The 20,421-nt window shown below is 47.1% G+C and overlaps 1 protein-coding gene across 1 annotated transcript in view; it reads left to right on the top strand.

The window, feature by feature from the left end:
- Window positions 1-20,421, top strand: part of VWC2 (von Willebrand factor C domain containing 2) — a 126,617-nt gene that overhangs the window by 4,360 nt on the left and 101,836 nt on the right. The gene's annotated exons all lie outside the window — the stretch shown is intronic.

Genomic DNA, 20,421 nt, shown 5'->3' with positions numbered 1-20,421 from the left:
GAGTGACTGAACAGCAATAACAACAATGCAAGGAGCATGGGGAGGGAGAGGGGTTTCAGACAAGGTTTTACTGGCAAAATTTGGGAGGTAGGCTGCTGGGTATGTAACCCTCCTCTGATTGGTTGGTAGTGAGGTCACAGGGCGGTACTCCAGGAATTTTGTGCTCAGCCTGAAGTTACCGTTGCCCAGGAGGGTGGGTGCCTTAGTTCCTGCAAAGGAATTCAAAGATATATAGCAGAGGTCTGTGTCCATGCCCCAGGAGGAACTGGGGCCCTCCTCCATCTGCACTACTGTTTCTTTTTGCATTCTTCATGCCCCTAATTACTGATGTTTCACTCTGCCCTTTGGAGCTCAGGGAAGGTCTTAGAGGCTAAAATCTTTGTCCTACAAAGGAGAAATAAAACACAGAAAGGTTTTTGTACCAGGGAGGGCCTCACAGAGTCCTGCTCACTTTCACTCTCTGCCCAGTTTTCTCTGTACTTCAGTCTGTCTCTTCCCTTCTCTCCAGGCTCTTTACCCCTTTAAAACCCTCATTCCTCACAGCCTAGTTGATCTTGGGCAGATGTTAGCTGACGACCTCATTTTTCAATGAAATACCATTGAGCTGCTAATAATACTTAGAGTAATACCCTCATCCCTCCGGGAGTGTTTGCAATTTCATTTGTATATCCAGAGAAAAACATAGTTACTACTAGAATGCCTTCCATTGCCTCTCAAATCATACCTAGTATCCTGTTCTTACACCAACAAGTCTCCAACTTTGAACAAGGAAGCCTGTCTCTTGGTTTATATTTTTCATACATGAACACTATTCCGTTTGCTTAACAAAATGCCCCGGACCTGGTGGCTTCGACGGTAGAAGTTTGTTGTCTTACAGCCCTGAAGGCTGGGAGTCCAAGATCAAGGAGTAGGTGGGGCTGTTTCCCCCGGGGCCTCCCTCCTGGGCGGGCCTGTAGATGGCTGTCTTCCTGAGTCCCCACGTGGTTATCCCTCTGTGTGTATCTTGCCCTGATCTCCTCTTCCTATAAGGACACCACTCATCCTGAATTAGGGCCCACTCGTATGATCTTATTTCACCTTGACGGCCTCTGTCAAGACCTTGTCTCTAAGTACAGTCACATGCTGAGCTCTTAGGTTTAGGATTTCAATGTCTGAATCTGGGAGGGGACCCAGTCCAGCCTGTAACACTGGGTGTCAGTGATCAGAGCTGACCTCATAGGCTTGGGTCCAGGGAGGTATAAAGAGTGCGGTGGGACAAGGGTGCATCAGCAAGAGTGACTGGAAGAATGAATTCGTAGAAAAGGCACAGAGGGACGGGTCACACAAAAAATGCCTGAGAAACATAAATAAAACGTGATGAAGCTGCCCACGCAGATCACGATGGTTCGGTATCTGTTCCGATCGGAGCACCATTTTCAGAATTATCATGCTACTTAAGTCAGTGGGTGCTAGCGTCATGCGAAGGCCTCACTTTTAAATTTGCCCCTGAGGACTTCCATGCAGACCAGTAGCAAGTCAGATTTGAAACTCTTTCATTAAAAAATGCCTCCATTTTGAGCAACAGAAGAACCTGTTCTCCTCCTGGGAATCCTGATTTCTGGGGGACTGTGGGGACAGAATTGGGGTCTGCAAATTTGTTTCACTGTTTCGCAGAATCTCATGGAGTGTGTGACTCCACTAGATAAGGCCACTCGGGAGAACTGAACTTTCACTTCGCTTTTGTTGGAATGACATCAGTTCTGTGTATCCACACTGGTTATTATGGCAGATCAGGAGCTCTGATTGGCAATTGTATAAGCGTTTGAAGAAAAGAGAAAATGAATTATTGATACGTGCTCCTTGCTAGGCTGTCTTTCAAAGCACGGGGAAAGTTGGACAGGAAAACAGTGGATGAGGGAGTCTCGGGTGAGATGATTGGGGACCACTGAGTTACATGCCTTTCCGGGGGCCTCACCCTGACCTGTTACAAAATCTCCTTTCTAGGAGTTTATTAATGGAAAACAACCTACATGAAATTTGGAATCAAAAGCATCATCTCAACAGATCTGTAATGCAATTATGATAAAGTGCCAAGAAGGAAAAAGACACAATTCTCCATGTTTTTCAGTCTAATGGGATTTATATTCTTTCTACTGATGCTATTTAAGTCAAAATAATACCATTATTGTTTTCCTTTGCAAAAGAAAGTGAACTGAGTTGTGTAAAGTGGACGTTCTTTTATGGAAGTCAGTATCACGTGTGTGCTGTTGCTACCGCTGAGTTTGTTTTGGTTCCTAGTAAGATTTGATGAATTCTGGACTTCTTAGTTTCTGCCTTTCTGTCTAAAGACATTTAAGTGGTAACAATTTTATTTTTAAAGCAAGGAGAGTGCATATGGTTTCTCTAGATCTTTCGATGTGTCCCTAACTCAGGTAGGAGAAACTTAATGTGACTGACTGCTTTTTTTACCTGGTCCACATGGTACTTTGTATGCACATATGAGATAGGTACTATGAAAGTTCCTGTAGGACAGTTGTTCATATCCAAACTTTCCTAAAAACTCTGGTCCATAAGATGTTCAATCTATGCCAAAATGTCCTTGATATCTGCATGATCACTTGGTCCAGTCCAAAACTTTCAAAAGATATTTGCTCCATGCCAAGAGGTCCTTGAAGCAACATGCACGGACCTAGAGATTATCACACTAGGTGAAGGTCAGACAAAGAAATACAAATATCATATGATATTGATATCATTTATATGTGGAATCCCCAAAATAATGATACAAATGAACTTATTTACAAAAGAGAAGTAAACTCAAAGACTTAGAAAATAAGCTTATGGTTACCAATGGGGAAGGCTGGGGAAGGGATAATTTATGATTTTTGGATTAACAAATACACATTCAGTTCAGTTCAGTTCAGTTGCTCAGTCGTGTCCGACTCGCTTCGACCCCATGAATCGCAGCACGCCAGGCCTCCCTGTCTATTAACAGTTTCCGGAGTTCACTCAGACTCACATCCATCGAGTCAGTGATGCCATCCAGCCATCTCATCCTCTGTTGTCCCCTTCTCCTCCTGCCCCCAATCCCTCCCAGCATCAGGGTCTTTTCCAATGAATCAACTCTTTGCATGAGGTGGCCAAAGTACTGGAGCTTCGGCTTCAGCATCATTCCTTCCAAAGAAATCCCAGGGCTGATCTCCTTCAGAATGGACTGGTTGGCTCTCCTTGCAGTCCAAGGGACTCTCAAGAGTCTTCTCCAACACCACAGTTCAAAAGCATCAATTCTTTGGCACTCAGCCTTCTTCACTACTACATATAAAATAGTTATTTAACAAGAGCTTTACTGTATAGCCCAGGGAACTATATTCAGTATCTTGTAATAACCAGTGATGGAAAAGAATCTGAAAAAGTTATATGTACATATATAGATATTTATATATATACAAAACTGAATCACTTTGCTGTATATCAGAAACCGACACAGAATTATAAATCAACTGTATTCATTAGAAAAGGAAAAAGTACCTGCTGTTTGGTCCTGTCCCAAATCATTTGGCATAGATTCTTTGAACAGGACCAAATTTTAAGGGCCTTTTGGCGTGGACCAATTGTCTTACAGACGTTTAAGACAGGACCAGTATCTGCTAACCTAAAAGTTTAGTCTTTTAAGACAAGAAGAAGAAAACCTACATTTATCCAGGGCTTATATGTTTTATATTTTGGGGGTGTGATTTACACAACAGACTGATGAGTTGGTGGTATTTTCTTCAAGGAGAGAAAACTAAGTTTCAAAACAGGTAAGTAACTTGATGAAAGTCATCAAGCTAGTAACAGGGTGTTGGGGCGCAGGATTTGAGTCCTGGTCTGTTGGACCTTTCCTTCCCGCCCTGCCCCCTTATATTCCTGATCCCAGAGGGTAGAGGGGCATTTTGTGTGTGGCTGGGAGAATATCTGGTACCTGGAAAAGTAAGGCTTATAGGGCCTGGTAAACACTGAATGAATTTGGTTGCGTTTATGAGGATGTGTGTTATGTTTCACTTATAACATAGGGGACAAAGCCATAGGGAACAAAATGAGCATCTGTGGGCTTCAAAGTATGAAATCTTGAGTTGTAAGGAGAACATGAGCTCTGAGCCCCAGGAGCTCCCTGAGGGCAAATAGGAAGGTTCCAGTAGGTTCCAGATCTTGGCCAGAGGGTACGACCTCAAAGGTCGTCAGGCCATGCGGTATAGACTGATGGTCTGACAAACAGCCCTGGCCCAGGGAGTGCTCTGCTTGGCTCACAGAGCATCAGCTGTCTGTGTCACTGGAGCAGACATTTAACAAGTGAGAGGTTCATACAGATACTTCAATTGCCAGTTTGTCATGAGAACGGGGGGAGTCCCAGATGGTAGCCATCCGCCAGGGCCAAGCTGCTCCTTGAGAAGGGCATTGGCTCCCCAGGAGACCATCACCCCCCTGGCCTGACTTTCCCATGGTCCTACAGTCATGTGGCTTTGTGATGCTGTCTGTTCACAAGTGAAGAGGTGTCACCATATAAAACCAGTAACTTCTTCAAGACCAAACAAGCCAGCCTGCATCAGAGACAGCTCAGGGACCCTAGCTACCCTCTCCAGACTTGTCCTTCAGTTGGCATGGAGAGTCAGTCTCTAGTGAGCCCTTGTTCTATGCCCAAGGGTGATAATCATGCATGCTCAGTCACTCAGTCATGACCAACTCTTTGTGATCCCCTACTCTTTGCAACCCCATGGACTGCAGCCTGCTAGGCTCCTCTGTCCCTGCAATTTTCCAGGCAAGGATACTGCAGTTGGTTACCATTTCCTCCTCCAGAGGATCTTCTGAACCCAGGGATCGAACCCATGTCTTCTGGATTGGCAGGTAGATGTTTTACCACTGCACCAACTGGGAAGCCCAGGCAACAGAGCCTCCTTATCAGCTGGTAGGAAACTGTAGCGAGGATCCTGCTTGTCTCTCGTGTTATAGGAAGGAGGTGAGAGATGGGAGAACCCACAGAGCTCTGTACAAATAGCAGAGCAAAAGCCTGCTGCTCATGTGGCCTGGGGGGTGAGCCTCTCAGGAGTGGTCCTGCCTCCAGTGAGGCACTTGGTCTCCAGGAGGATGGCCCATGAAAAAGGTCCTCATTGTTAGAAGGTGACCCTAGGGGGCTGTGTGTTCCCATAAATAGTTCGTCCTCGGATCTGATACATCCCAACAGAAAATTCATTCTTGTATTATTCAAATACTTTTTTGAATAAATCTTTGCAGGCATTGGCCTAGATCCCAGTGATACGGTGACAAACTGCCGGGACCTTGTAGAGAGAGATGTGCCCAGAGGTTGGTCATGGGGCATGGGGTGTCTGCCGGGCACGTAGGTGGAGGCCACTCATTCAGACCCCACGGCTGTTGATGGTTTGCCTTAAAATGGCAGAGGATGCCTGGGGCCGATTTCGGGGGGAAAGACCAAGCCTGTTTCAAATAGAACAGTTGTGAGCTTGAGTAAAGGATCCAGTTTTCCACTCAAGTCTGCAGCCCCTGTAGCCATCCTTCATGGCATGGTTCTGACCACGTAGCCGGAAATCCTTCTTGCTGCTTATCTGTTCCAAGGCTGAGATCCTGCCAGCTGGATTTCACTTCTCTTTCTATTTCTGCCGGGCACTGGGGTGCGGCCAGGACACAGAGTGCCTTTCGAATGGATGCAGAAAGCGATGATGTCAGGCATCTGCCCGTGGCCCTGTGAATTCTCAGGGAGGCCCTGGCCCGTGGAAAAACAGAGCGTTGGAAAATTAAGGCTCTGTGCATTTCCAATCATGGCAGAGGTGATTTTGCCCGAGAATATGGAAGAACTATAGCCTGAAAACCCACTGTTTTTATAAAAGTCATGAAATCTTGGATCTCATACAATAAAGCACATCTTCTTAAAAGCACAGCAGAAATGGCAAAAAGACACACACACACACACACTCACAGAGAAATTAATGTAGAGAGGAAAGTCAGCCAGAGGGGCGGCTGGCTTCAGGGGTGGCTGGCTGAGGGCCATCTCTGATGCCTGGGACCTGGACGCTTGGCACTTATGGCCAGGCTGGGGCACGCGGCAAGCCCAGGACCACAGGTGGAGAGAGTCAGATCAGAATGTGTCTCATAAAAGCAGGCTCCCCAGAAGAGTCTGTCCTGCAGGAGGGCAGTGCAGACACAGCCCTGGACAGCCTCAGTGTGGGCAGAGCTGGGGCTCACGGTCAGCAGTTGCACGTCCCCCCCTGTGGATGTGGATGGTCATGCTTCCCTGAGTGTTCTGGATAATCCTCGTGGAATATTTTCATTTAAAGGGGCCCCAGACTGGCAGTGCCCACAGGTATTGGGCAGAGACAAACGCTCTCTGGCCTCAGGGACTCCCCGCAAATACAGTTCCAAGGAATATGATGTCAAAATAACAATAACACCCAAGGAGAAAGAGCAGCTGAGCCAAAAGCAGTCAGATCAGACCCAGATGTCAGGATATAAATGAGAATTATTTTTTATGCCTAGAGAAATAAATGCGGGAATAAAATAGATGGGTAAATAATATCACTATATCCAAAGTACTCATCAGCTTTGGGAAGGAATCAGATAGAACCTCTGTAAAGGAAAGCTACAGTCATTAGAACTGATCTTCAAGGGGAGAGTTTGGCAGGATGATAGATGCAGGTTCTGAGATAATCTAGTGAACCTGGGGGTGGACTTGAGGCAGTGGCCCGGAATGAAACACAGGGGCACAGGTGGAATGTAGGAAAGACATGCTTGGGGACATGGAGGATTGAGAGAGAAGGTAACATACGTGCAGTTAGAATTTTGAGATAGGTAGCAGGGAATGTGCGAAAAAGAAGAGATAGTGCTGGAGACTTTCTCATTGAAAGACCCCTATTTCCTGGTTCAGGAATCCCAATAAAGCTAAAGAAAGATATATGCATGTGTATATATTTATACACACACTTATACATTAAGCGTACATAACAGTATACGAGCTTCACCAAAGAATTGATGCTCTCAAACTGTAGTGCTGGAGAAGGTTCTTGAGAGTCTGTTGGACAGCAAGGTGATCAAACCAGTCGATCAAAAGGAAATCAACCCTGAATATTCATTGGAAGGACTGATACTGAAGCTAAAACTCCAATACTTTGGCCAACAGAGGCAAAGAGCTAACTCACTGAAATCATACCCTGATCCTGGGAAGGAGGAAAAGGGGACAACAGAGGATGAGATGGTTGGATGGCATTACCAATTCGATGGATATGAGTTTGAGCAAGCTCTGGGAAACAGTGATGGGCAGGGAAGCCTGGCGTGCTGCAGTCCATGGGGTCACAAAGAGTCAGACACGACGGAGCAACTGAACAGCAAAAACTGGTGGCTCAGACAGTAAAGAATCCACCTTCAATGCAGGAGACATGGGTTTGATCTCTGGGTTGGGAGGATCCCCTGGAGAAGGGAATAGCTCCCGACTCCAGTATTGTTGCCTGGACAATTCCATTGACAGAGTAGCCTGGTGGGCTATAGTCTGTGAGGTCACAAAGAGTCAGACTCAACTGAGCAACTAACACACACACACTACATAATATATTTAAGTACATATACGTATATATATATGTCCATGGGGTCGCGAAGAGTTGGACACGACTGAGTGACTTCACTTTCACTTTTCCCTTTCATGCATTGGAGAAGGAAATGGCAACCCACTCCAGTGTTCCTGCCTGGAGAATCCCAGGGATGGGGAGCCTGGTGGACTGCCATCTATGGGGTCGCACAGAGTCGGACACAACTGAAGCAACTTAGCAGCAGCAGATATATACATACATAGGTATATATATATATATATATATACACACACATACATACACATGTATGAAACCACAGCTAGTGATGCCGCTTCTTAGTGGTATGGCCCTTCTACTCCTGAGGCAGCTCAGAAATAAATCGTAACACACACTCTCCTAGAGATGTTGGACCTTCTGTCTTGTGTCTCTGCTTTCGTTGGAGGTTGGCATGGTACAATCGTTTACATTTCCCTGGTCCAACTTTAAAAATTCCCTGGGGACTTCCCTGGTGGTCCAGGGTTAACACTTCGCCTTTCACCTCAGGGACAACCCGTTTGATTCCTGCTTGGGGGGCTCAGATTGCACATGCCTTGTGGCCTCCAAACCAAAACATAAAACAGTGGCAATGTTTTAACAAATTCAAAAAGAAGACTTTAATAATGGTCCATATCACAAAATCATTTAAAAAAAATTGTTACTTGCATTTTACTTTTAAATTCTGTGAGTTTTTTTTTTTCCCCAAAATCTATCTCCATAGTTTTGTTTCAAAAGGCTTGAAACAAATAGAGTTCATTTCAACAAGCCAGGACTCATATTTATTCATCCCTGTTGGGATGTCAGGAGCCATAGTTTTAGGCCTGGTCACACACTGAATTGTTGACAGTTATGCTCTGGGGACACAGGGCTCCCGGCCGGTGGGTGCTGTCGTAGGGGCATCCCTGTCCCCCAGGCCCCAGTGCAGGGAAGCTGGGTGGCCAGGATGTTGGCCGTCTACTCCCATGGGGAGCAGGGCCGCCCGGAGCACCTTTGCCTCCACTGGCCAGTAGTTCAGTCATGTCACGCTTGGAGAAACGTCAGAGTCTGGGAGGCAGGAAGAGAAAGAATTCTGACAAGCCTGCTGCCTTTGCCTGGGCCTGTGAGGAGCAGGGGGCGCCAGTGGCCCGAGGGATAAACTGTGCTGTTGACCACTGGCTCAGGTTACCTCCCGCTGGCAACAGAGTTCCCCTCAGGCTTCCTGTGCCCTCCAGGGAGCTGAGGAAGTAAGCTCATCTTGCTCCCGGGCTAACAGCGAGGGGCCACTGGCACAATTGAATGGTCGGCTCTCAGGGAGGTGTCTGAGCTCAGAGATGGTCCCTTTCTTGTGAGTGAGCCCCATGGTGTTTTAAGCCTCTGTGGAAACGGACCTCATTAACTGGAGAAACCGCTGGGCTGGCCTGTTGTAGCTGCAGGATGTTGTGGAAGAGGCTGAGCTTCAAGGGGAAGTGCAGGGGCCAAGGTGTGAGCTGAGGATGCCTGTGCTCCAGGCTCAGCCCGTGGTCCAGCACTTGCTGGGTGATTGACAGCTGAGGCAGGCTGCTGGGAGCCAGGCTCCAACCTCAGATGTGTCCACGTGGCCACTTTCTAGTTGGGGATTGTGACCCTTGTTCCCTCCAGCTCCACTGAGTCAGCTCTCCTCTGGAGGTCTTCATCTCTCCCCGTTTAGCGTTTAAGCGTTATTACTTCCATCCCAAGTGAAGAATGATGAAGGAAAGCAGCGTGGTTTTGTTTGCGTTCGGTATGTGTGTTAGGAAGGGATACACATATGGGCTTCAGTGTGTTAAGTGCTTTCTCCACTTGCCAGAGTCCCCACCACTCCCTGCTATCACCAGTTCACTGCCTCATTTCTGAACTTGTATCCCCTAGGAAACCAGTCCTCTCATCACATCTCACACCCACCTTTTAAAAGCCTGCTCTTGGAAGACGCTTAGTTTTTGTCATTTGTATATTAAAGGAAGGCTGTGCATGCTCAGTGGCTTCAGTCATGTCCAACTGTTTGTGACCCCATGGACTGTAGGATGGACAGAGTGGGTTGCCATTTCTTTCTCCAGGAGATCTTCATGACCCAGGGATCAAACCAATGTCCCTTGCGTTTCATGCATTGTAGGCAGATTCTTTACCACTGAGCCACCAGGGAAGCCCATTCATTTTATTGCTTCTTTCTCCTAAGGATTACTTATCTTTAACCTTTATGCTAATTCTAAAACGAAAGAGTTTAGAGCCTCTCATTATTTAAAAGGAGTTGGGCTTTTCAAATTTTTTCAGTTGTACCACTCAGCTTAAGGCTCTTAGTTCCCCAGGGACTGAACCTGGGCCCTGGCGGTGGAAGCACTGAGTCCTAACCACTGGACAACCAGGGAGGTCCCAGAAGGAGTTTGGCTTTAACAGAACTGCTCCCCTGGCCTTTTCCCCCTATTTGGCCTGAGTGGGTGATCATGCCCAGTTGTGCTCATGTCCCATCTATTAAAGTCTTAATTTTAGAAATCTGTGAATAGGTAAAGTATTAAAGCTGCTCCATCAAAATCTCACCATCCCCCATGATCCCAGGTAGAAGGAGAGGGGCCCTCCCTACTGGAAGTGGGGTCCAGGCTGGGGCTCTGAGCCTGGCTGCCTGTGGCCCTGGGGTCACTTCAGACCTTGTTGGCCCCGCCTCCACTCTGCCAGCTCTGTTTGCAGCAAGCCAAGAGCTGGAGGCCATGGCTGGGTTCATGTGGACACACACCTCTCTCCACTGCAGAAATAGGGGTGCAGGTGGTGTCTTAGCTCAGGCTGCTAGAGTGAAATACATGGGACTGGGTGCCTGAAACAACAGAAGTTTGCTTCTCCTGGTTCCGGAGACTTGAAGGCCAAGATTGAGATGCCTGCAGGGTCTGATTCTGCTTGCTCTGTTTTGTACGTGGCCACCTTCTCACCATGTCCTCACATGGTAGAGAGAGGGCCTTCCTCCTCTCACAGGAGGACACTAACCCCACCCTAAGGGCCTCACCCTCATGAACTTGGCCTCGTCTTACCCTTTTGACCTCCCACAGGTTCTACCTCCAGAGACCATCACACTGTGGGTGAAAGCTTCACTGTATGAATTTTAACCATATGAATTTACAAATGTTCAGCTCTTAACGGGAGGCCAGCAGGTTTTTTGCTGCATCTTATTTGACTGTGTGATCTGTCAGATTGGAACCCTTCCAGGACATTCACCAGGTCTGGATCTTCATCTCCTAAGAAACAGCCTTCTTCATTCTCATCCCAATGATTTCACTGCTTGCCACCAGGTGAAATACACCATGTAAACACTGTCCACATTTTTCCCCCTTCTAAGTGAGTTCCTGCATGATCCAAATTTATCCAAGGGACTTATTCACAAGAAGTTTTGAAAGATGTTAGACAGAGAGTCCTGCTTCAAGGTAAACTATAAAGGAGAAAAAGTCAGTCTTTAGTGCCTGCAAAGAAAGCAGGGCCTTGTCGGGTTGTCAGACTGTTGTTCTGTTCATCTGCTGTGTGTATGTGTGTATGTGTGTGTATGTGTGTGTGGTGGGTGAAGTTGTGTTCTTCTTGAGACTGGAAACTGACAGCTCCTGGGGACAGTTCTTAATTAAGTCCCTTTGTGTGCAAATCCATTCTCTGACAGCCACGGGAAAGACAAAAAGAACAAAACAAAAATCTCTAAAGGCACAGGAAGCAGCCGCTTGCTGTAGCTACGAGGGACCATTTGCTAGTGTGGTGGCTGGAAGCTGGCTGTGGATCAGATTCATTTCACTCCAGAGCTGCTGTCCTTGTGGTAGGGGGAGGACAGAGAGCCTTATAGGGAGTGGGCCCCCCATGTGGCCCTGATGGACAGGGGTGGAGCTCAGAGAGTGCTCGGAGCCTGGGAGATGCAGGCTGCTGGTTGGTGCCCCCATGTCCCAGGAAGGCCTCTGCTGCTTAGATGCTTAGTGAGGCCTTGCTCTAATTTAAGACAGTTTCAGGTGTGGAACCTGTAGTAAGGTTGGGGAAGGATTCAGTCCAAAGTGATTGATGAAGAGAAAGCTGGGACCCGCATAGCATTTTTCAGGCTTCTTGCTGAGAGTCAGGAGATACTGGTCAGAGTAGGAAGAATGGCCCAGGACATACTCATGAAGTTGGTACCTGAATGACCCAGTGCCCTGACCAGGCCCTCAGTTCCAGCCACTGCTCTGACTTGCTAAGCAGGTTTCTTGGCTGTTCATCAGCCCTGCGGGTGTGTGGTCACTCCATACAAAAGCAGGGTTGGAAAGCATTGCTCCTGCCTTTTCCTCCAGCCCCAAAATAACCCAGCTCCCAGCCATCAGAAGCTGATGAGACCTGTGGTTTAAGTAGCAGGGACTTTTTGATTCCCCTTAAGTGCATCCTGCTCACAAGTGTGACTCTGGGCACTTTTGGGAAGACACTTAGCAGCTAGAAAGGACACTCTCGCCATCTGGTGACAGAAGTGTGACAATGGCTTTGAGAGGATGCTGTCATCCAGGGCCAAGCCTAGACTGCTTTTAGGGAAGGGCAATTTTAGCTCCTGCCTCTTATTTATTTCTCTCTTTCTCTCTCTCTCTTTTTTTTTTTTAGTTTCGATAGCATTTACTTTTATCACATTAAATTTTTTCTTAAAATAACTTTATCCTATGAAAATATAACATCAGAAAAGTAAAGAGTGGTTATTAAAGAAGTTACTATCCATTCGGGGCAGGGGGGAGAGAAAAGACAATATGTAAACAGAGGAATTCTCTTTTGTTAAGAAAATTTTATTTCAAAACTTTAATTTAGATTGTTGTTTTGCAGATAAAAAAAATGAAATGAGAAAGTGATATAGTATCTCAAACTTGAAATCACTTACTTTAGTTTTTATTTTGAAACTATTGAAAAACTACTCCTGAAAAAAAAAAGTTAAAATCTGTACGTATCCCTGCATGGCAACTTGTTCCTTAATTGGAGATTATCAGAATAATTAACCAAACAAAGTCATAGTATATCCCTGGGTTGGGAAGATCCCCTGGAGAAGGCAATGGCAACCCACTCCAGTATCCTTGCTTGGAAAATCCCATAGACAGAGGACTCTGACGGTCTACAGTCCATGGGGTCACAAAAGAGTCGGACACGACTGAATGACTAACATAGAAATAAAACTCAGATGCACCAACAGTGAGTTCTTGTTCTTTAGTTTCAGAACAGTTCTTTTAGTTCTGCTGATGGTAGAAAATGTTTGTTCTCCCCAGGTCAGATTTCTGAGTCTCTTTAGGGTAGGTTCTTGGCCCCAGGAGGGAACTGTGGGGCAATGAGACATCCTCCCTGCCTGGATGGGGCCCCTTCTCTGCCTGCCGCCTTCTCTACAGCTGACTTACCCCCATTCCAGTCTATACTCTCTCCTCTCCCTTCAACCCCTAGGGACAGCTTTGCCTTTAGGAGTTGTAACATCCCTACAGCTCAGTTGGCACCTGCCATTGTCTGCAGACTGGGCACTGAGGTGAATGACTTTGGCATGTCTCTGTATTTCTCTGTGAGATACAGGATTCTGTTAGGTGGGGAGCCTCTAGGATCAGCCAGTGGAGGTGGGAGGATTTGGTGGTAGGTCCTGGGCAGCCTGTTCCTGTCGTTCTGTCCCAGGACCCATGCCTGCATAATCCCCAGTCTGCAGGGTGGGTGTGTCCACATCTGGTAACTTCCATATTTGGATTTGAAGTTGGTCCATTGGGTAAGTAAGAGTATGTTTGTTGGTGTTTGGTTGCTAAGTTGTGTCTGAGCCTGCAGTCCCACGGACTGCAGCACTCCAGACCCCTCTGCTCTCCACTATCTCCCAGAGTTTGCTCAAATTCACGTCCATTGAGCAGTAATGCTATCTAACCGTGTCATCCTCTGCCGCCCTCTTCTCCTCTTACCTTGAGTCTTCCCCAATATCAAGGTCTTTTCCAATGAGTCAGCTCTCAGCATCATGAAGCCAAAATATTGTATCGTCAGCATCAGTCCTTCCAGTGAATATTCGGGGTTGATTTCCTTTAGGATGGACTGGTTTGATGTCTGTGCAGTCCAAGGGACTCTCTAGAGTCTTCTGCTGCACCACAATTTGAAAGTATCGATTCTTCAGCGTTCAGCCTTTTTTATGGTCCAACTCTCACATCCATATATGACTACTGGAAAAATGCTAGATTTGACTATACAGACCTTTGTCAGCAAAGTGATGTCTCTGCTTTTGAATATGCTATGTAGGTTTGTCATAGATTCCCTGCCAAAGAGCAATCATCTTCTAATTTTATGGCTCCAGTCACTGTCCACAGTGATTTTGGAGCCCAAGAAAATATTCTATCACTGTTTCCACTTTTCCACTTTCTATCTGCCATGAAGTGATGGGACTGGATGCCATGACCTTACTTTTTGGAATGTTGAGTTTCAAGCCAGCTTTTTCACTCTCTCTTTCATCGTCATCAAGGGGCTCTTTAGTTCTTCTTCACTCTCTACCAATGAGTGGTATCATCTGCATATCTGAAATCATTGGTATTTCTCCCAGAAATCTTGGTTCTAGCTTGTCAGAGTATGAGTCCTCAGATATGCCATATAAGTTTTAGCTATTTATAGGAGAAGGCAATGGCACCCCACTCCAGTACTCTTGCCTGGAAAATCCAATGGATGGAGGTGCCTGGTGGGCTGCAGTCCATGGGGTCGTGAAGAGTCAGATTCGACTGAGCAACTTCACTTTCACTTTTCTGCATTGGAGAAGGAAATGGCAACCCACTCCAGTGTTCTTGCCTGGAGAATCCCAGGGACGGGGTCGCACAGAGTTGGACATGACTGAAGCGACTTGGCAGCAGCAGCAGCAGGAAACCGTGACACACAGAAGAGACCAGCTAGGAGAGATGTAACAGGCAGAGCACGGTGAGACACCTGCTCCCCACGTGCAAGACTGGATTGCTCCAGAATCTCCAGGATTTGCCTACTGCTGTCAGGCTGTGGGCTTAGGGGCCCAATTTCCGTACATCCCTCTATGCACTATCGGATCCTTTCTGTAAGTCTCCATTTTTGTGTTTATATCAGTCTAATGTCTGTATCTTCTCGTCCGTTTGTGGATTAGGCATGTAATCCAAATCTTGATCCCTCGTAATAGAAGGATCTGTCTTCCCTTTGCCTTGTGTGTGGGCATCTAATTCTCTGAGCTCCTCACCAGGTGGTGACCAGCCCTTTCTGAAGCAAAGCTATAGATTTCATTTTTTTCTGTTTCTCACATACTGTGCAAGTTAATTTCAGCTCTTGTGTCTTTCCGCTTTTTCCTTGACTCAGTCAATATTTATTGAACCTGTGCAGCAGTTTGTACCAGCTCAGTTGCTATAACTATCCCAATGTGACAAGGACTCAGCCCTGGCTCTTGAGTTGTGCTGAATCTAGCTAGCAGCTGACTGCAGGCTGGGAGTAGGACTGTACTCTCGGCCAGTGCGCCTGGAGGAATTCAAGGGGCCCTGGGGCTTACAGAGATTTGAAGAAAGGAGAGGATGGGGGAGCAGGAAAGGGGAAGGGAGAGGGAAGCCCCAGATTTCAGTGTTTCTCTTTATTTTCATGTTAATCTTACTTTGCAGAATCCAACAGTACAACAGTTAGAAAAATAAAGAGGATCTCTCTGCTGATGGATGAAATAAAGAGAAAAGTTTATTTCAGGTTGAATGATTTTAGTTGAGAAAGGTCTGGGCTGACATCTCTTCATGCATAAATTAATCACATTTATGAAAATGTTACAATTTCTTGGGACATTTTACTAGGATTTTCATGGTCTCTCATTCGTCTGTTCTGGCAGAGGCATCTGCATTCAGCGTGGAATTAGTGGGCTTTCATGGCTTCCATGCCAGCAACCCCAGGACAAAATTCCAGATCGGAAATATAATGCTGGTTGTTAGTCAGACAGCAGAATTCAGGTGACACAAGGCATGTTTGACTTGTCACCTGGGCCATCGGCCTTTTCTGGCAGCACAGGACAGAAACGTGTAGAAACCAGATTTAAGAAAAGTATATTGGCATTCCCAAGTAGGTGGACATTCTGCCGGATGGTGAGGAGAAGGTGCTGTGTAGGCGGGATGGAGCAGCAGGAAGTGTCTGGAAATTGGTTTCTTTTTTGTGTCCCCGAGTTTTCATTGCAGCTTTATGGGTAAGAGCCCCAAACTAGAAACAACCCAAATGTCCATAAGCAAGTAAATGGATACACAGACTGCAGCATGTCTTTCCAATGGAATATGATCAAAAAGGAATGGTATGCTACGGCACAGATGTATCTCAAGGTCACGATGCTGAGTAAAAGAAGTAAAAAAAAGAAGAGTACATGTTGTACAAAATAAGTTGCTGTCTTGAGAATAGAAAGACGTTTAGGACACAGACAAGAGTGGGATTCGAATTCAGCCTTTGAACACAGTAGTTTCCTGCTGTGTTTCAGAGCCTGGTCCTGCTCACGGTTATAATGATCATAACCATGGTTATGAAATGACACAAGGCAAAGCTCCTTACAGACAGCGATCTGACTGCACCTGAATTCATGAATGTGAAATATATGGGATAAAATACAACTGCTAATAGACGACTTGCACAGAAGGTCTTCCCAAACCACTACTCACTTATACAGGTCATTTACGTGTGAGGCGATTGATGTAAGTAGTGTCCATCATGAAGGCCTCATTTTACATTTCATGTGTAAATCATTTCGAGTGTAAATTACATTGCTTGTTCCTACTTAATTGTTTAGAAATTAACTCAGTATTTAATTTAGAGTCTTACTGCCTGTGCACATGTGCTATGGACATGCACGTCATTACTGAGCATTCTAAGCTTCTAACTATGAAAACACTTTAGTCACTGTCAACTTAGTATCTTTCTTTTATCTGTTCATAGATGGTTCAGCGAAAACATGTTCCAGCAAGTCTGTTCTTCATGGTTTTGCTTCAGGTTAAAAGTGAAAGTGTTAGTTGCTCAGTAGTATCCATCTCTTTACAATCCTATGGACTATAGTCCGCCAGGCTCCTCTGTCCATGGGATTCTCCAGGCAAGGATACTGGAGTGGGTTGCCACTTCCCTCTCCAGGGGATCTTCCTGACCCAGGGATAGAACTGGGGTCTCCTGCATTGCAGGCAGATTCTTCACCATCTGGGCCACCAGGGAAGCCCTTCAGATGAGATCCACTTAGAAGCTGTTTGTAAGTCACGGTCACTGGGGTGACTCTGAAAGCAGAGGAGGCCTGTGAGACAGAGCGGCCCTCAGCATCCAGACTTGGATCCCAGGCCGGCCAATTGCTGGCCCCTCACCAGCCTTCCTAGCCATCACCCCCCTCCCAGCCATGACCAATGTTCCCACCTTTCTGGAAATAGCACACAGTGGGGGCTCATCATCTGGCCTCCGGACTGGGATAAATGAATGAACGACATAGAGCTTATCTTTGCTCTCATTCTGAAAAATCGTTTTCTTCTCCTTCAACACAACAGTTGATCACTTCATTCCATGGTGGGTTCCTTGAGAGTGGACTCCTTTTCCTCAAATGACCAAGTGCCCTTCCAGGCTCTGCATCTAATTTCTAATCTGTACAAAACTTGGATTTGTAACTGGAAGACTGCAGAGGGTGATATTTCAGTCACTGGATGTGTTATACACAGTGTAGGTAGCTATTGCTAACAGGAGAGACTGCAGAAATGCACCTTAGAAGCTTACGTTGCTGCTCACAGATTCAGGAATGCACTAGGCATCCTTACCTTCAGTTTGCACTGAAGGACAGAACATGGGGTGGCAGGAGGCCTTTTGGTGCTCGAGCTGGTATCTGAGGATTCTGTGGCTCGGGCAGTGCTCAGACCTGGCGCCTGGAATCAGAGCATCCGTGTGGAATCCGATCAGGCGCTGGGCAGGCCGCCCTCCCACCAGGGTCCTAGAGGCCAGTCTGCTTCCCCCGCCTGCTACCATTGGGCAAGGGGGTTTTTAGCCACACACGTGGTTGGGGAAGGCAGAGCGTGGACTGAAGTCTGGGAGGGACACCCTTGTGATCTTGACTGTAAGCCTAAACTCCGATTTTTGAGAAGTAAACAAACCTCCACATAATTGAACCAGGATTTCCAAATATTTAGTGATAGTAAAACCCACAATCCAATCTTTGATCAAGTTGCAAACCTTTTTTTCAAAAAACTTATTTATTAGTTTAAGTTACTTAATTTATTCATGAATAATTTGGCTGTGCCAAGTCAGCATGGGCCGTTCTATCTTTGTTGTGGCTTGCAGTATGTGGGATCTAGTTCCCTGACCAGAGACTGAACGCAGGCCTTCTGCACTGAGAGTGCAGAGTCTTAACCACTGGACTGTTGAGGCAGTTTGAGCATGCATTGGAAAATAATTTCCAGACACAGAGCATTTCAGAAGGGAGTGTTTATTAAGAACAAAGAGCAGAGATGACGTGGATGCTGTGAGCACAGAGGGCAGACTTCCTGACAGACCAGGGAGAGTCAATAGTTTTCGTAGGTTAGTAGCTGATTTTTATAGCCTCCAAACAAAGAAAATTCCTCCTGGAAGGTTGGCACTAGGTGACTGGTTAGGGCAGTGTCGGGTGGTGTGTGTGTGTGCTAAGTCACTTCAGTTCTGTCCAACTTTTTGCAACCCTATGAACTGTAGCCCTCCAGGCTCCTCTGTCATGGGATTCTCCAGGCAAGAATACTGGAGTGGGTTGCCATGCCCTCCTCCAGGGGATCTTCCTGACCCAGGGCTCAAACCCGCATCTCTTATGTCTCCTGGATTGGCAGGTGGATTTTTTACTACTGGCACCACCTGTTGGGCATCTTTGCCTAATTTAGAGTCACCTAGTCTGTTCATGAAGATCACGGGGGCTTTTGACAACAGTTACAAAGGGGGTCAGTCAGTTTCAGAGATGACTTTGGTTCTAGGCTCCGCTTCTGTGGCCTTAGTAAAAGGCTGCACACCAGTGGCCTTGAGGCAGGACTCAACACGGACAACCAGGGAAGTCCCAAGTTGCAGTCCTTAAAGAAAACAGCAGTCCACGCTGCATGTGTGATTTGAGTATGGCTCTGTGGTGGGGCAGGGTGCTGTCTCAGGCCCAGAGCAGCAAGAAGACTGATTTTCAGGAGGGGCTACTTAGGACCTGTGACGAAGCCTTTCTGGCCCTGTCCTGCAGGGGGGGCCCTTCTCTCCTTTCAAATTCCCAAACCCAAATGGGCCTTTTTCCTGCTTCCTGCATGACAGCCAGGGTGTGCTGTGGTGCCTGTCTGTTGCCCTTTCTTTGGCCACACCATGGGGCATGCAGGGTCTTAGTTGACCCTGGGGATTGAGCCTGTGCCCCTGCGTTGGGAGCATGGAGTCTTCACCGCTGGCACACCAGGGAGCTCCCTGTGCCCATTTCTTGAGGACAGACTGCAGTGACTCCCGGCCCTCTTGCTCCTCCCTGAGTCTCTAGCCCTCCCAGTAGGACTATCCTCACTTCTGGGGCGGGAGGTGCCTCCCCTCTGTCTAACCCACCCACTCTGTGCTTTATGCCCCTGCTCTGGAGCCTCTGACCTGTAGTGAGCTGGAGCCCTTGCAACTCAGGATCTCTGCTTCTGAAAATCCCACAATTCTTTTCACATCCTGCTCACTGAGTAAACCCTCCCTGGACACGAGGATGCTACAGGCTGAGTGGGGAACTGGTAGGAGACAGAGGACAGAGGGGAGCAACAGAGCCATGCTCGTTACAGAAGCAAGAGAACCTTCTCATGCTGGCTCCGCGTCTCAAATATGTGCCTTTACATTGCTGGCAGATTGACTGTAACTTCTAAGGCTGTAATGCAAACCAGTCAAGGTTTTGTCCTGGGCAACTCTAAAGTGCTTTTTCAGTGTTTTATTTCTCTTATTTTTCAAGTGTGAACACACACACTCACACCCCCCTCACTCCTGACTCTCAGCTACATGGTGGTCTAGTGCCTGAAAACCATGCCTTTAAGTACAAGTAGAGCTTTTGCTTCATGCAGTAACCAAGCCACTCGGTGGAGATGTCAGTTCACTGAGTGGAGATTTCAGTTTGGGATATCTACACTGTTTAGTCCAAGGGAGCAGCCACGAGAGTCGTTTGTGTGGTGTTGGTTGTGCCACAGGTATTACCGGCAAAAGTGAAACAGGGCCTCCCTGTCCAGAAAACTCAGTTTGACAGCCCTCCCCACATCTGCACTGTCCCACATCACAGTGTCTGATTGCTGGGTCTGCATGTCCTATTTCACTTTGTCCTGGGTCAACCCAGATGAAAACTCACTCCACTGGGGATTTCCAGGAAAAGAAATATCATCCCCACCATGACCTGTCTGAGTTACTACAAGGGGATTTGTTGGCAGTGTCCAGCCTTGCCAGGAATGGCCATAACACTTGACTGCATGCTGAGTTGCTTCAGTCGTGTCTGACTCTGTGCAACCCTATGGATCGTAGCCCCCCAGGCTCCTCTGTCCATGGGATTTTCCAGGCAAGAATACTGGAGTGGGCTGCCATGCCCTCCTCCAGGGGATCTTCCCAACCCAGGGATGGAACCCACGTCTCTTACATCTCCTACTTTGGCAGGCGGGTTCTTTACCACTAGCACCACCTGGGAAGCCCCTTATTGTGCTGGATTGGAGAGAGCCAAATGGGGAGCATGGGGGCCAGCGGCTGGCAAATTCAGAGAGGCCAGGTGGAGCCAGGATGTGAAGGACGTGGTGACACTGGGTGATGGAAGCGATGGCTCATGAGTGGCCTTGGGCTCTGGAGCTGAAGCCCTGCCTCTGATGAAAGGTCTGCCCCACCTGTGGCCAGTTGCCTGACACCTGAGTCTCAGTTTCCTTGCCAGAAACAAGGGCCTTCATTGGAGTAGGTGTGGTTA

This window comes from Ovis aries, chromosome 4, assembly GCF_016772045.2.
Source record: "Ovis aries strain OAR_USU_Benz2616 breed Rambouillet chromosome 4, ARS-UI_Ramb_v3.0, whole genome shotgun sequence".
Taxonomy (NCBI): domain Eukaryota; kingdom Metazoa; phylum Chordata; class Mammalia; order Artiodactyla; family Bovidae; genus Ovis; species Ovis aries.
Note: the sequence above shows the minus strand (reverse complement) of the source record. Positions and strands in the feature narration are given on the sequence as shown.